We start from the raw sequence: 16,828 nt of genomic DNA on the forward strand, positions 1-16,828 counted from the left end.
TCCCTAAGTGGAAGCAGACAAGTCCTAGGGCTGATCTCCAGACCCCACAAAGTACATACACATGTAAGTATATACTAAAGTATATACAAGAGGTCTTGAATGCTCAACCTAAAAATGAAAACAAGTGCCTTTGCACATCTATCTTCATTTACCCAATGTGGGTAGCACCCTGGGTATCACTGCACATTAGGAAATAGCTGATTCTACATGACATTCGTTACGGAAGGTTTTGCTAATCATATAAAACCTGCAAGAAAGAATCAAATGGGTAGGGCATCAGGTGGCCAGATGACGTTGGTTTCCACAAGGATAGTGAGGGATATTCTTCACCTCGACCTAACATGTATCTGGGCATTGGGTAGCAGAGTGCTGATCCGAAATAACAACATAGGGGATGGAGGTTTATGTATTATCAATGTGTACATACAGAAAGGGGAAAAACATGACTATAAAGCAGAGCTGGATCGCTTAAAAAAGGATATAGAGAACTTATATGAACTCTACCCAAGAGATGTGGTTTTAATTTTAGGGGATTTTGATCATAGATTAAATCCCCTAAAAACTGATGCCTGGAATAGCGACTTGCTAAAAGTATATAACATAGAGTCTGCAATGTTCATCAGCACCGAGCTCTCAAATCAGGATGTGGAGCTTGGTCGGCTGCTGGGGGCCATCGGCTTGGTTTGTGTTAATGGTCGGAAAGAAACAGATCGGCCCGCAAAGCGCACATTTAAAATAGGACAGCAAATGTGCCCTATAGACTATGTCTTTATTAGGCTTGGTGTTTTTACTTAATTCAACATTTCGAAATACTCCAAGTAGAGGGCAGCGATCATTTCCCACTATCGATAGAAATGTATGCTAATAAGGTTCCACCGAGACAGATGGTGTTACATGTAGAGGTTGAATATCCCAAGCGACTTACAACCCAGATAAGTGAAGAACACCTAAATAAACTGAAGGATCTTCAGATAGTAGCTGATCTAGGAAATCTAGCAAAGGGGGAGGAGATATCCTGGTATGAGGATATGATAAGACAACTTGTAGAATGCCTCAGAATAAACATGAAACGGGGGAAGTTTAGCTTGGTAAGGAAATCATCACTACATGAAATTAGTAAACCATGGTTCGATGCAGAATGCCGTAAAGCAAAGGCCGCTATTAGAAAGAGTGAAAGAAGCCTTAGGCGTAGCTATAATGATGCAGCATTTTTAGCACTTAAGAAATTAAGGATAAAATACAAGGCATCTATTAGAGAAACAAAAAGATCTTTTAAAGAAAATTGCTGGAAGAACCTACTTGTGGCAATTGAAGAAAAAAATGTCAAAGGCTTCTGGAAACTGATACAGGAATGTACGGGGAAAACAGCAGGGTCCATGCAATGTTTGGTCCCACAGAATACGTGGCTAATCTTTCTTTAGGAGATCTACGGCAATTGGCCAAGGAGGGAGGTGATGGTACCATCTAGTTGGCCAGGAGTTAGGGAAGAAGTAATGGAGCAGTTCTCTCATGGCCAGATTAAAACCGTGATAGGCAACTTAAATTTAACACGAGCTGCGGGCCCAGACAATCTACCCGCCATTATTATAAACACAAATATAGATTGGTGGACGGATTTGTTCTCAAAGACGTTCTTAAGAATACTAAAAACAGGAACGTTACCAGATAGCTGGAAAGGGGCCATCATTAGACCCGTACATAAAAAAGGTGAGGTAAACTTCCCTAAAAACGATCGCGCTGATAAACCTCTTGGATATTGGGGAAAAAGTTTTCTCTAAAATAATTTTAGATTTGCTAAAAGATTGGGCTGAAGATAACTGTATAGTACCTCCTGAACAGGGGGGGGTTTAAAGAAGGGCATTCAACGGTGAATCATTGTTTTGCCCTCTGGGCGGTAGCACGGAAGTCTATAGAGCAAAGGGGTAACCTGTTTTGTTGTTTTGTTGACTTCCGCGCGGCATTCGACCTTGTAGGCAGGGAGCAGCTATGGTCTACCTTGGTAGGCTACAAGATACATGCAGACCTGTTAGCCCTTATCCAGGCCTTACATACAGACAACTGGGCCCAGGTAATCCTGGACAAGGAGGGCGGATTATCTGGGAGGATCCAGATTGGAAATGGCCTGAGGCAGGGGTGCGTATTAGCCCCGTTGCTTTTCTCTCTGTTTATAGCAGACCTACCTCGGAATCTAAGAGAGGCTAGAGGGGTTAGTCCAAAGCTAGGAGGTATCCACATTTCTTGTCTGCTTTATGCAGACGATCTGGTGATCATGGACCAGACGGAGATAGGCCTGCAAAGGAAACTAAATATGTTCCATAAATACTGCTTAAATAAAAAAACTGGTAGTAAATATGGAAAAGACCAAAATACTATGTTTCGGTAAAAGCAAGACCCAGTTCCCTTGGCATCTAGGCACGGAATTACTTGAGAGGGTAATGGAATATAGATACTTGGGAATATGGTTCACGAGTAACTTGAATTGGACCACTTATCTGGAAGCATTAAAAATTAGGGCAACAGCTTCTATAAAGGGCTTAAAAAGATTTAATAGCTTCTACGGAGACATGTCAGATGGGCCGGTTATAAAGGCCTACCTAGCAATGGTCCCCACGCAATTTCTATATGGATCAGAGGTTCTTCTCCTAAGTGGGAAAAAAGGTTGGGATAAAGAGGAGGGTATGATCCTGAAAAGTTTGTTCTCGTTGCCAAAATCAGCAATGGTACAAGCAGCAAGACTGGAGCTGGGAGTTACCTCATGGGCAATTACAACTAGGATGGCACTAATACGGTTTTGGCAGCGTCTGGAGACAGGGGAGCCCCCCAGAAAAATATCACAGTGGTGTAGAGAGGAAATTGCCTCTAGCGAGTTATCTTGGGCGAAAGAAACAAGAGCCTCATTAAAAGAAGCATATGGGAAGCTAGGAATAGAACTAGATACGCAGCTAGGACAAGTCAATATAGGTAAAAAGGAACTACAGCCATTGGGAGCGGACGCGTCCCGTCTAAGCGATCAAGAGTATCTCCGGCAAAAAATATCAGTTTCCTATATGATCCAAGTATGGATTTCAGAAGACCATTCCTACCCCTACTTGGACAGGTTGCCGAATCAGCACTTAAGAAGATAGGTATTAAAATTGAGAATCGGAATAAATGCCTGTTATGTAAATAGCAGGGTTAAAAATCTCATGATAAATAGTAATGGCAGCTGTACTTGAACATTAGGTACCTCCTGTGATATTATTCATATTTTATTAGACTGTAGGATGGCCCTTGATATACGTAAGGAGATTTTAGGCCTGATATTAAAAAAATACAGGACTATGAATAGAAAGCAAGCTGCAGACCTTCTGGTGGGAATGTCAAATCTGGACATAGCCTGTACTTTGGAGAAATACATGAGTAGAGTTAAGGGGTTCCTCCAGAGTACAGAGTTATAGGAGTATGTAACCCACCCTTTATAAAAAAAAAATTTCAAAAAAGGATGAGATTGCATTTTAATGTATGTATTGTGTTCACTCATGTTAACTCGTGTGATTTTACCAACCATGGAGGATACTGTTTAATAACAAAGGTGTCGGGGTTATCTAATCTTCCGGGAAATGATTGAGTTGCAATTTTACAAAAAGTTCCATATTATGTGTTTTTATAAAGTTTTATAAATGTATAGTGTATACTTTTATGGTTGTAACAAACTAAATAAAGTTTCAATGACTGACTGACTACATGACATTCTCAGTAGCCCACTGACAGTTAGAACTGGCTCAGTTTTCCAGGTTTATTACTGGACACGTTTGTGAATTACCCCAAGTCATATATTTACATATATTTGAGAAGGGGAAGCTTTGCAAGACTTCTGCCTGTGACCTGGCGTGGGGACCAAAGCCTGGTAGTCTACCTGCTGGGTGATGTCATATCACCCAGGGATACCTAGACCACCTGCCTTGGAGCATGGAGCACCAGTGCCTGCCTGCTTGCCTAAAGCAGTGTGCTGTGTGAGGAAGATGAGAGTGTTGGAGGAAGTGAAGTCCAAAGGGAAGTTGTACCATGAGAACTCCCTGAGTGAAGTGTGAGGGAACGGCTGAGCACTGATATACTCATTGCCCTAGTGCAGTGTTGGCTCGGAAGCCTGTGTATACCAAGAGAGGGCCGCTGTGGACTGAGCCGTGTGCAAGTGGCATCCAGGACTTGCAAAGTCCATACCGTTGCTTTTCAGTGACCCTGTATGCCAGAGGGGGCCACCGTTGAAGTTACTGATGCAAGAGTTACTTTTTTGGTCCAGCATCATCTGGCAAGTATCTCTCAGTGGTTATAGATGAATACTCATGTTTTCCCTGGGGAAAGATCCTTTGGTCTACCAGTGTAGCAAAAGTCATTGGGGCCCTGGTCCACCAGTGCAGCAAAAGTCATTGGTGCCCTTGATGACATATGTGTAGCATGCAGCATACCTCAAATGATACATTTTGGCAACAGTCCACAGTTCACCAGCAAAGATGTTCAGGATTTTATCATGCTTCTTGCCATAGAAAATGTATGCAGAACTCCGTTGGGGCCTCAAATGAATGGCATGATTGAATGATTCATGGGCAATCAAAAGAAGACTGTGCAAAAAGTGGAAATGGAAGATGAGGCATTAAGCAAAGTGTGATGTCAGATCTTGAGAGTGTCTCAGAGTACCCGACAATTGATAACTGAAGAATGTCCAGACTCTCTTATTTTTGAACGACTAGTATGTACCAAGTTACCCCACGAAATCAGAGATACAAGAAGATGACTTGGATCTGGTGAAGCAACAACAGCAAAAACGAACAGACATGCCCTTTGAACTGGAGCCTCTGGATGTGTTCACCAGGACTTTTTGGCACCTAGTGCCCAATGGCACTAAATCCACTGAAAGTGATGAAGGCTTTTACATCTGTCCCCACACATGGTAAAAACACTTAAGTCGATTATACGCAAATCAGAGCAAAGCAGCGGGCTCTCCAGGTGCTGAGGATTTTTCAGTTGTAACCCAGGATAGGGAACTAGCTTCCCCAATTATTTTTGCATTAGAAGAGAGACTAATGGCTCCTGACAGTAATAAGCAAGGAAAAGCACCAGGTTCATACAAGATACCTGGAGACCTTTATTGTTCTGAATCAATTGTTTGGGGTTACATACTAAACTTGATGTCCAATTCTATAGCCAGGGGGCGAGATACCAGAAGCCTGGAGGGATGTTGCAATTATTACAATTTACAAAAAGGGTGACAAAGACAACAGTGCTAATTACAGGCTGTTGGGCTTGGCCCTTTTTGCAGGGTCATCCCAGAACTTTTTGCCTTCCTCCTGTATTTTCCCTGACCTGTCATTGGTGGTTTTATTACTCTGGGCACTTTCTCACTGCTGATCAGTGATAAAGTGCATGTGCTCTCTATTGTAAGCTCGGTAAGATTGGTCTACACCTGTTCGGCATATTTAATTTACCTATCAGTCTTTGTACAGTGGTAGCCCATATACACTGGGCTAGTAAATGACATGCTACTGGTGGGCTTGCAGTGCTACTTGCACCACCCACCAAAGAACCCTTTCAAACCTGTCTCAGGCCTCTGCCACTGCTGGGCCTGTGCGCCCAATTTACCGCCGCTGTGAAGTGGCACATAAAGGGGTTGCCACGTCTGCAACTCCCCTTTTACTACATATCAGTCACCCCTAGGGTAGGCCCTAACTGGCCCTATGGGCAGGGTGCGGTGTAGCTAAAAGGTAGGGCATGTGCCTTATCTGTGTGGCATGTCCTGGTAGTGACAAACAGCCTATTTGGTTTCTCACTGCTGCGAGGCTGCCCTCTCATAGGAATGCATTGGGGATTCCCTGATATGTAATTCAGTGGTAATTCTTGATCTGAGAGGGTTAGCGTGATCAAGTTTGGTATGTTTGGAATAATAGTGATAAATCCTGCCTATTGGTGAAAGCGGATTTATTAGTAGTATTTTAGAAATGCCACTTTTAGAAGTGGGCATTTCTGTGTGCTATGCATCTTTGTACCTGCCTGATGTGTATTGACCGTCTGGTTCTGATTGGCAGGGGAGAGGGGATGTGCATTCACTCCAGCCAGTCCCTGAGGGTGTTGAGGTGTGTTCTGCCCTGCCTGGGTGACTCAGCGCTAGGCTGAATAGGCCTGGTCTGCCTTTGGAGTGGTAGGAGGAGTAGCACCTGCACCTGAATAGGGCTGTGCCTGCTACAATGATGGCTTCACCCCCAGTGGTGTGTCTGGAGCCAGGATTACACTAAGGTGGTGGTGCACTTGTAAAGATATTCTAAAGTGCCTCCAGAACTGGTTTGTACCAAGCTCAGAGCCCTGTGCCAGGGGGAAGAACAAAGACATATGGACTATAAGTGTTCAGGCTGTGACCCCATGTATGGGAACTGCTTGAACAGGAACTGAAGAAGACACTGTGGGGGACTTGTGGCCGACAGGCTGCTGGAATGCCAGGAGGAAGCGCCTAGGGACTGGACTATTCTGGGGGGCTGAGAGAAGGACTGTCCTAAGGCCCCTTGTGCTGTCCTGCCTAGCTGCGCCCTGCTAGTGTCCCCCCCAGCACTCTTCCAGAAGTGTTGCTTTGCCCGGTGTCTAGGCAGACTCAAGTGCTTTGTTGCTTGGGGCGCTTAGCCCTGGACCTGGGCTTGGAGCGCAGCAGGATTCCTGTGCCCTGTGTGCTTGAGCCCCTGGCGTGGGCTTGTGTTGCAGTAGTGCATGGTCGGTGCTTTCAACATGTTATCTGAGCCCAAGAAGTGGGCTCCATCCTCGAGTGCAGTGGATGCCGTCACCCTTTGGCAGAGAAGCTGCAGCAACCGGAAGTTAGGCAGAGGCTGAGCCTGATTGTGGGCAGGGCTCCCCAGAGGAAGAGGAGAGCTCCATGTGTTGACTGAAGCCAGGGAGGAAGAAAAGGAAAGCAGCCCGGTGAGCGCTGCACTTGACAGTGCTCCTGGACACAAAAGGCGTGTGGGGCCACAACACGCGGAGAGCCGGAATCGTCACGGTATCTCCTGATGCTGCCCAGACTTGAAGCGGTTGCCTAGTGACCGGCAGAAGGGGAAGGTGCCCCCGCCCAGTGCTGCGGAGCGCGAGGGCTCCACCAGAAGAAGCAGTGACTTCTGGGCCTTAGGAGAGGCGGACACCTTGCCTGAGCAGACACATAACTGGGCTCCCGAGAGCCAACCCAGGAGGGACGGCAGAAGAGCTTCCCCCTTTGGCATTTCCTGGAGGAGCAACTGCACCACACATATGCGGGCAGCTGCCCTTTGTTCAGCCTTGCCTATGCAGGACACTGAGGGAAATCTCCTGCCCTTCCACCATTGCATGCGCCTCCCCGTCACAGTGGTGGCTTACCTGGGTTGAGAGAATACGGGTCACATTTCTTGCCACCTGGCCGCCCCGAGTGACCATAAGTAGAACAGCTGCTAAGGAGCTATGATAATTCCACAAGAAGGAGCGCAGAGGCTTCTGTGTCGTTAAGACAAACCCTGATGTACGGCGATACCTATAATACGCCCTGTTAGGATGAAAGTCATCTATACCTTGTTGTGATAGGGTAAGGGATATTATTGCCAGATTCGCCTGATGTGATGTTGTGTCATGCGGTGCAGTTTATGCCCTGAGGCGCACATGTATGTGGTGTCCTATAATGCACAGCTGATGTTGCTGGTTATATCTAATACGTGCCCACTACAGGTGGTGGCTGTGGTGCACTGTGGATAGGGTGTTTGCATAATGTGTTCTGCTCAGAGTAAGCTTACCAGTGGTTACTGGTCGCCCTAACTGATGGTATGACAGTGGCCCGATTGACCTAGTGATTTATGTAATCCCTGTGAAGTCATGACGTGTGCTGGTGGCACAGTGTAATATATGTGATTGTGTTCTAATGTGTTTTTTTATGAATAATACAAAGGTTATTTTATATAACATTTTGTGGAGTTTCTTTTGTGGGGTGCCTAGTGTGTCGCTGCTGTGTGAGTGTGTTGCGCTAACGGTTTACACATTGCCTCTGGTATAAATCTGACTGCCATGCCAAGCTACCAAGGGGTGAGCAGGGGTTATCTACAGCGTGTAACTCCCTTTTCCTGACTAGAGTGTTGGGTTCTGTCTGGCTTACGTGCATACTCTAGCCAACCAGCAACCCCATTTCAAACAAGGGCCTATAAGCCTAATTGACAATGTGCAAAACATTTTTACTAGGCAGATTCTGGAAAGTATCCAAATTTGGATGGAGGTTAATGAAGCCTTGTCAAATTTACAGGCAGGTTTCAGGCCACATACAAGCACTATAGACTAATGGCCAGATCTTTCAAGCGTTTTCCAGTTCACAAACGGGAAAAAGCCTTTTGGGATGTATCATTCCAAAAGGCATTTGAAAAATAGGGAATCACAATTTTTGTGATTACCTATTTTGCAAATGAATTTAAGGAATAGCAATTTGCGATTCCTTAAATGCAATGCAGGAAGCAAAAAAAAATATGCGACCTGGCTTTAGGATCCGCAAATTCCCACCAACTCCAGTTGGTGGTAATTTGTGAATTCAAAGAAAAATTAACTTTTTGCATTTTTCTAGGTGCCATGTGGCGTACATACATGCCCTTAGGGCATGTATGTGCGCCACATGTGCACACATGCATATTTCACGGGTGCAATAGGGTGTACATTTGGAACCCTTGAAATTCCATGCTCAATTTGCGAGTACCTATTGGGTGCTCGCAAATTGCGCATGCAATTCCCATTCATTCCCATGGGCCTCTAGGCACGTAGGAATGAATGGAAAGCCATTCCTTATTTACGACTCGCAATTTGCAACTCGCATTTTGCGATCCATTACAGCGAATCAGCAAAATTCGCTATTATGGAATCGCAAAATCTAATAATGATACATCTGGCCCTAAGTGTTCTATTTTATTCAAATTATTTGCGAGCAACATTTGATCTGATTCCAAGAGAGAAGTTGTGGGCTGTCTGAAGAGGCATAGGGATGCTAGCGAATCTATTACTCGAAATATCACACCTATATAGCAATAACTATGGCCAAGTAAGAAGAGGAAGAAAGGGATAACTAAATGAGTGTATATATATCAATAGGGGTGTACAACAGGGATGCTTCTTAGCTGCGATGCTATATTTTACACTGAATGTCAATGAACTCATTGACACACCAAATGATTGCAATGGTGACCTTCCGAAACAGACAAACCACGAAATTCCTGCCCTATTCTTTCCAGATGACACGTGATTTAATTTAAAAAAAACTCCAGTGGGTTTCCAGAACCTTATGAATCGGTTCTCCAACTTTGTGAAGAGTATGAAGTAGAAATAATTGCCTCCAAACACAAATGTATGACCTTTCGTCCTTGTGGGTCGTTTAGAGGGAAAATGAAGCTAGATGCCTCCATTTTCCAGCAGGTCAAGTAGTTTGACGGAAAATTGCCAGCCCACTGTCAGAGGCTCCAGAAATAGCGAAAAGGCAATTGACACTACAACATGTTGTAGTGTAGTTTCTATTTCCCTCATAGGTTCTGCGCATTGGAATAACATACACGATAGGCTTGGCATAGGACTGAGGTCAGTATGCCCCTATCATGTATATTAAACTTAATTACTGTGTACCAGCTAGCTCAGGGGCCACTAGAAACTTCTTGAAGACAAGAAGGGAATAGCTTCTGGCAACCACATAACATAAAACCCTGATCCCTCAGGATCATGGAAACAATATACTACTTTTCATTCAGTCACTCATCTCAGAGAAGTACATAGAAGAAACAGTTGGGTGTGTTTACAATAAAATGTATTGCACAGTTGTTATTCTAGTACTGGTTATATGTACTGCGACAACTGTTGGACAGTAGCAGGGAATTATGGCCAGCAGTGCAGTTAAATAAAAAGGCATTGTTTAGTTCTACCATTTTGCAATAGTAATGAACACATACATGAAATACAGACTGCATTAAGAAAAAAGCCTATACCCCTATGATGCCTAACTAGATGTACCTAAGTGTACCTATCATGTGTGTGGGTCTTAGAGAGCCAAGAATCCCCCTAGGACTTTGTCTAACCCCATGACCTTAGTGGGACTTCATCCTGATCTCGAGCTGGACACTCCAGGATGCGTGGATGGACTTATGCCAGTTGGAGCTGTGGCATGACGCAGTTTGCAGCGTCTCAGAACAGAGTGTCGGCATGGAAGTCTCAGTCTCCTCTGCTTTGTTTGGGCAAAGGGAGGTATATTTATACCTGATAGGTGGCTTGGAATGTTGGTATTGACGTAAAGTCAGTCAGAGGAAGGCGTCATGGATATTTAATGAGTTCTTGGAGAAATCAATAATGCTGTACTAGGGAAAATCCCAAGAGCTAAGGGTCTGTTTCTAAGAATTCATTGTGACTTTAGGTTAGTCACTGTTGGACATGGAGATGACGCATTTAGGATGGACCGTCGTCTACGCCCAGAGCACACATCAGATAAGGGACAGCCTCTGTTGCTCGTTATTGTGAAGGGAGGGCTAATGTAGGAGAAAGGGACTTAACTGGGTGAAAGGGCCTGCCTGTCCTTTTGGCACGAAGGATTTGTGCCTCTGAAACGGTGCACCTATGTTAGGGCCTCAATCTAACATATAACAATGTTGGGTCCACGATTGTAATGAAGTTAAATCATTTTAACTTCCCACCGATTAAACCTGCACTCAAAATTTACCATCCTTGAGGGCTGGTGCGGCTTTTATGGAGCAGAACTTTGGGGTGTGGAACAAAATAGAGGATTAGGGAAAACCGGCAGATTTATGCGAGTTGCTGTTATGTTGCCACACAGTACTCCACTTGTCCCGCTGCATTTTGATCTAGGATTAAAAAACGTAATACCGGTATTAGCCCTTAATCCACTGATCTACTGGCTAAGAGTATGGACAATAAAATCCCTAATTCCCCTGAGTAAACTATTTTAAAGGCGAGACACCTGAATTCCTCTGTCTCCTTACCTTGGTTCAGAGATATAAAGAATTGGTTGTATAAGCTAGGGCTACAGTTAGCTTGTGACAATCCCAAGCTGACCAGCAAAGAAATGATAGTCCAACTAAAGTCAAGATACTAGAGGTACATTGATGAGAGCTGGCAGACCAAGTTAGATATTGGTTCCCAAACTGAAAAATTTCCACATTTCAAATCCAATATGGTTCTCAAGCCGTTTTTAGATTAAATTGAACCACCCCTAGCGGGATCCATCTTTTTGAAATTCAGAAATGGTACTTTGCCCATGAACTATCTCAGAAGTAAATGCTGAGAGTGCTCTGTTTTTTCCATCTGTCCTGTCTGTAAAGCAAACAGCGAGATGGACGAGCACTTTCAGATTTTTGTGCCCTACTTATATTAATCTGAGGAAGACTCAGATTATTCCAGTATGCCGCATTCTATACATAGACCATTTAAGGAACGCAATTCAGATCTTAAGATCAGAAACTACAGAATGGGTTGTTTAATCAGTGTCCAGATATTTATTGTTTGATTTAAAGTAATGATGTATTTAACGTTTTATACTTTTTTGTAAACTATGATGTATGCATTTGTCATTTTATGTTTTTTGATGGGGATTACTCCCCGAATAAAAAAAATTAAAAAATCTAAATAAATGTAATGAAATTCTGAATGACCTTTTCATGAAATTATGGGAAATGCATCAAGATATTTGGCCACAGGTGGAAATTGATACTCAAGGGGAGTTATCACGTAAAATACAACTTTGGAATGGCTTATGGCAAGGATGTGTCTTGGCCCCACTTTTTATTTTTCCTTGTTCCATGCGGACCTAACAGGACAGCTAAGTCCAGCTAATATTTTTAGCCCAAAAATAAATGGCATTCCCATAAATTGTCTCCCGTATGCAGATGATTTGGTCATCATGGATATGAAAGATATCAGTCTGCAGAGAAAACTAGATGCCTTCTTCCATTACTGTAACTATAAAAAATTGATTATAAATCTTAATGAAACAAAAGTGGTACAATGCGGGAAAAGATCTAAAGTTTAAATAGTTTCTAGATAAAACAGAAGTGGAGGCTGTCAACAGATACACATATTTGGAGATGTGTATTTCCGCTCATGGAATCAGTTTGAATTTGATCTGCTTGAATCTTGATGAAAATTTAAAAAAACGTTTTGCACATTATGATTGTATTAGGTGGCGGGCGGACCTTTATTCTGAGGAGATACGGGGTTTGGGGGCGTAATATCTTCTGGCAGCCATTTTTACTTGCTAGTACCAATTAGAGGTGCCATTTTTGTCATGCTGCGCTCTAGTGGTCCAATATTTGATGGATGCTGCCTCGCTATTTGAACAACATCATAGCGCACCAAAGCACCAAAGGCAAATTCTCTGCATCCATCCATGTCCGAACTGCAGCCGGTGCCAGCCATGCTACTGGTGGAACTCTGGTCGGAAAGGATTATATTCAATATTTGCTCAGGGTGCTGAGGCCTCCTTATATAGGTTTGCCCAAAAAATGGATGCTGAAGCTTGTTCAGGCTTGGCTTCTTGTCCTGCCTGCCTCTGGAAGCCCCACTCTGAGAACAAACCTCTGCTGTTAGTGAGGTGTAGCCCTATTCTTCCCTGATGACATGTGACTTAATTAAAAAAAACTCCAGTGGGTCTCCAGAACCTTATGAATCGGTTCGCCAACTTTGTGAAGAGTATGGAGTAGAAATAATTGCCTCCAAACACAAACTGTATGACCTTTTGTCTTCGTGGGTCATTTAGAAGGAAAATTAAGCTAGATGCCTCCATCTTCCAGCAGGTCAAGTAGTTTGACGGAAAATTGCCAGCCCACTATCAGAGGCTTCAGAAATAGCGAAAAGGCAATTGACACTGCAACATGTTGTAGTGTAGTTTCTATTTCCCTTATAGGTTCTGCGCATTGGAATAACATACACAATAGGCTTGGCATAGGACTGAGGTCAGTATGCCCCTATCATGTATATTAAACTTAATTACTGTGTACCAGCTAGCTCAGAGGCCACTAGAAACTTCTTGAAGACGAAAAGGGAATAGCTTCTGGCAACCACATAACATAAAACCCTGATCCCTCAGGATCGTGGAGACAATATACTACTTTTCATGCAGTCAGTCATCTCAGAGAAGTACATAGAAGAGGGGGGGCGTGGCCAGCGAGCGCGGCGAATGGACGTCTAACTCCCGAGCTCCGCCGGCGCCGCCACAAAAATCCTGAAATATCCTTCATCGACCTGTTTTTCCCTGACCCCCGGCACCCAACTTCCTGCTGACACCCCGGGTGCTTGTCCGGTCTGGTCGCAGTGGGTCAATTTGGGCGCAGCGGACGGCTGGGCACTTGTTGGCCGGCGAAGCGAGTAGGCCGCAAGACCGCGGCCTCGGGTGATCCGCCTGGCCGGCCTGCGTGCATAGACGTGCGGCCGCGCGGGGAGTGCCGCCCGCGGACGGACCCCCCACCCTACCAAAAGCTGCTGTGGACCCGACGGAGGGTGTAAGCGTCGTACAGAGTATCCGGAGACTGCTGACCGCTGAGGCCAATTACCCGCACGGCGTGAGAAGCGCCCGGCACACCAGGGCGCGGAGGGCCGCGGGCCGCCATTTTCTGGCGCGAACATACCGGACCTAAGGAGGGCTTCAACAATAGCGCCTGGATCGTGTGGCGCTCATGGTAGGAGGGTGTGGGAGCGGCGGGTAGTTGAGCTAGGGGCGACCCCCCTCCCCCCCTCCCTGCTGTGCAACTACCGAGAAGTGGAGTCGGCCTTGGCTGCAGGGGCTGTGGTGTCTCTGGTGTCTCCCTCCATAGCCTGACCGGCTGTCTCGCCGGGGACGTCCCTCCTGGACCGGTGGCGGCCGAAGTAGCGCATTGAGTCCTGGTTGGAAGACTTGTGCCTGCTGTAAACTGTGTGTCCTCCCTTTGCGCAGGGACTGTCCTGTTACCCCTGACGTGGTTCCACCGGTGGCGCGAGACGAACACACGACGCCACCAAGCATGGGGAAAGGCGACAGGACACAGAGCAAGCTCCCTTTTTCACAGAAGCGACTGCAAGTACAGAGCTCTCCAGCGCAGAGGGAAGCAGAGCCACTCGCGGTTGAAGCACGAGAGGATGACACCGACATCAAGTCTATGCTCCGCTCCATGGAGCAGAATATTCAATCGAACTTTACGGCGCTGGGCACCAAGATAGACGCCATGTCCTACCGGATGGACCGCATGGCGGAACGCCTTGATAAGCATTCGGAACGCCACGACATGGCGGAGCGACGAATCACGGAGGTGGAGGAGGGCCAGACGGAGTTGGACACGGCGAGAAGGCGGGCGGAGACGCTCATCAAAACCCTCCAGGACAAGACAGAGGACTTGGAAGCCAGGTCACGACGCTGCAACCTACGAATCACCGGCCTTCCGGAGACGACGTCGACGGGGAAGATGGAACTCTTCGTGGAGAAACTGCTTACTACCCTTTTAGGCGAAGGAGTGTTTTCGGCGATGTTCGTAGTAGAAAGAGCACATCGCACGCTGGCCCCAATACCTAAACCGGGGTTTCCCCCCCGGCCAGTCATTGCCAAACTCTTGAACTACCGAGACAGAGACACGGCACTTAGGTTGGCTCGAGCCAAGGGTGCCCTGCATTACGAGGGTTCCGCGATCTCCATTTTTCCGGATTTCACAGCAAGAGTGCAGGAGGCGAGGAAACATTTTGCCCCACATAAGAAACGTCTCAGAGACATGGGGCTTGACTATGCAATGTTGTACCCTGCGAAGCTACGAGTGAATAGGCAGGGGCATTCGCACTTTTTCACTGACCCTGCTGAGTTACAGAAGGCCTTGAAAGCGTGGGCGAGGGAGCGGAAGGGGGATCTACCACCTGCTCAACAGGAAGCGGACGGTGGCTCACTGGATGGACAGGACTGAATCTGAGCCGCGCCGACTGGAGAGCAGTGGACTCGGAACGTGCCCTCTTCCCTCCATGCCGGGAGGGAGCTTCGCTAGTGGATGATCCCTGCAGAGCCGTGGTATCAGATAAGTGGGGCTGGGATTCCATGGTACAGACTGTTAATTGCGTACTCTCTACCAACACATACTTGGGCCGTCCCTAGCCAGCTTGCTGGACATCAGACTGCGGTTAGCACGTTGGGAGAGACGGGAGAGGGGGACATGCTATCAAGGGTTATAGGGGGTGTATATTGAAACGGACCTTGGGTTGATGTTTTGATGATCTCTGGGTGGCGCTGGGCGGAGGGGGGAAACCAGGTGGTGTATTTGAGAGTTGTACACTGAGCTCGAGCTGCCTTGCTACCTTCGCCCTCGAGCGTTAAGCACATGGGGATGTTGATTTTGTTGCTGGGGAGGGACGGGTGGGCTGGGGACATGTCAGGCCGCGTTGGGGAGGGTCTGCTGTGGGAGGGGGGAGGGCTGTTGGGGGTTTTCCTTGGGTACATGTTGTTCCTTTTATTAACTGCTTCTGCACATTTCAATGATATTGTGTTTCGTCCTGATATGCGCGCTGCCACCATATACATGCTACACTGCCTCTTCGAATTCGTCTCACCGGGTTGCTTCTCCCTGGTTCGACGTTATTACATTACTTCTTTTACGAAGCAAGGCTATGGCTGAACCTATTGATACACCACAGGGAACTGGCCCGGAGCACCTACGAGTGCTGACGTGGAATGTCAGGGGCCTTAATGACTACAGGAAATTACGTAAGGTCCTTAGCTATCTACGCAGACACCGCATAGACCTCGCTCTCCTACAGGAGACTCATTTGCCCCTCACCAGTAAGATGTTATCCCATAAGGGCGTAGCGGGCTGTAGTGTAGCAGCGGGCTTCACTACCCGTGCTAGGGGGACACTAACATGGGCCAATCCACGCTCCAAACTCACACTAACACTCCTTGAGGCGGACACAGAGGGCCGTTATGTATTATGCAGGTGTCGTGGCAAAGGGCATGACTTATTAGTGTCCAATGTTTACGGTCCGAACTACGATTGTCCAGATTTCTACACCAAATTGGCCCGGAGGTGCAAATCATATGACTACTCTAATCTGCTGTGGGGTGGGGACTTCAATTTAGTGTTGGACCCAAACCTAGACAGATCGGCGGGACCCCCTCGGGCCCTGTCGGCTGCTGCGGAGGTGGTCCGGACTGAACTGGTACAGTTGGACCTCCTCGACGTGTGGCGCAGTAGACATCATTCTAGAGGGGGCTACACACACTACTCAGCTTATCATGCACTCCACACCCGAATAGATTACTGGTTCGCATCACAACGCCTCTCTAAACAAGTAAGGGACTGCCTGATATTGCCGCGCACCCTGTCTGACCACTCCCCCCTCCTCCTGATTCTGGAGACGCCAGCACGCAGAATCCCCCCCTTTACGTGGCGTTTTCCCCCTTACTCCCTACTGGATGAAGTTTTCCGGGGCGAACTGGCAAGTGAAATTGACGGTTTTTTCGAGACTAATGTGGGCACGGTGGACAGCGTCCAAACGCTTTGGGAGGCGTTCAAGGTGTGTATTCGTGGGGTGGCCATGGCCAAACACTCCGGGGTCCTGAAATCGATTCGGCAGAGACTCAAACACCTTGAGACTAGGCTCTCTGCACTGGAAGAGAGGCAACGGACGGAACCTGAGGGCGATGCCTCGGAGCAAATTAAACAACTGGTGATGGAATTTAACGAGGAAGCAGATAGGGAAGTGCGTCATATGGGTAAATATGCCACCGCTCGCACTTACGGGGAGGGAGATAGACCTGGCTCACTTCTGGCCAGAGTGATCCGAGGCGAGAGGCGCCAATTGATAGTGGGAGAACTCG

Source organism: Lissotriton helveticus, chromosome 10 (assembly GCF_964261635.1).
Source record: "Lissotriton helveticus chromosome 10, aLisHel1.1, whole genome shotgun sequence".
In the NCBI taxonomy this organism is placed as follows: Eukaryota; Metazoa; Chordata; class Amphibia; order Caudata; family Salamandridae; genus Lissotriton; species Lissotriton helveticus.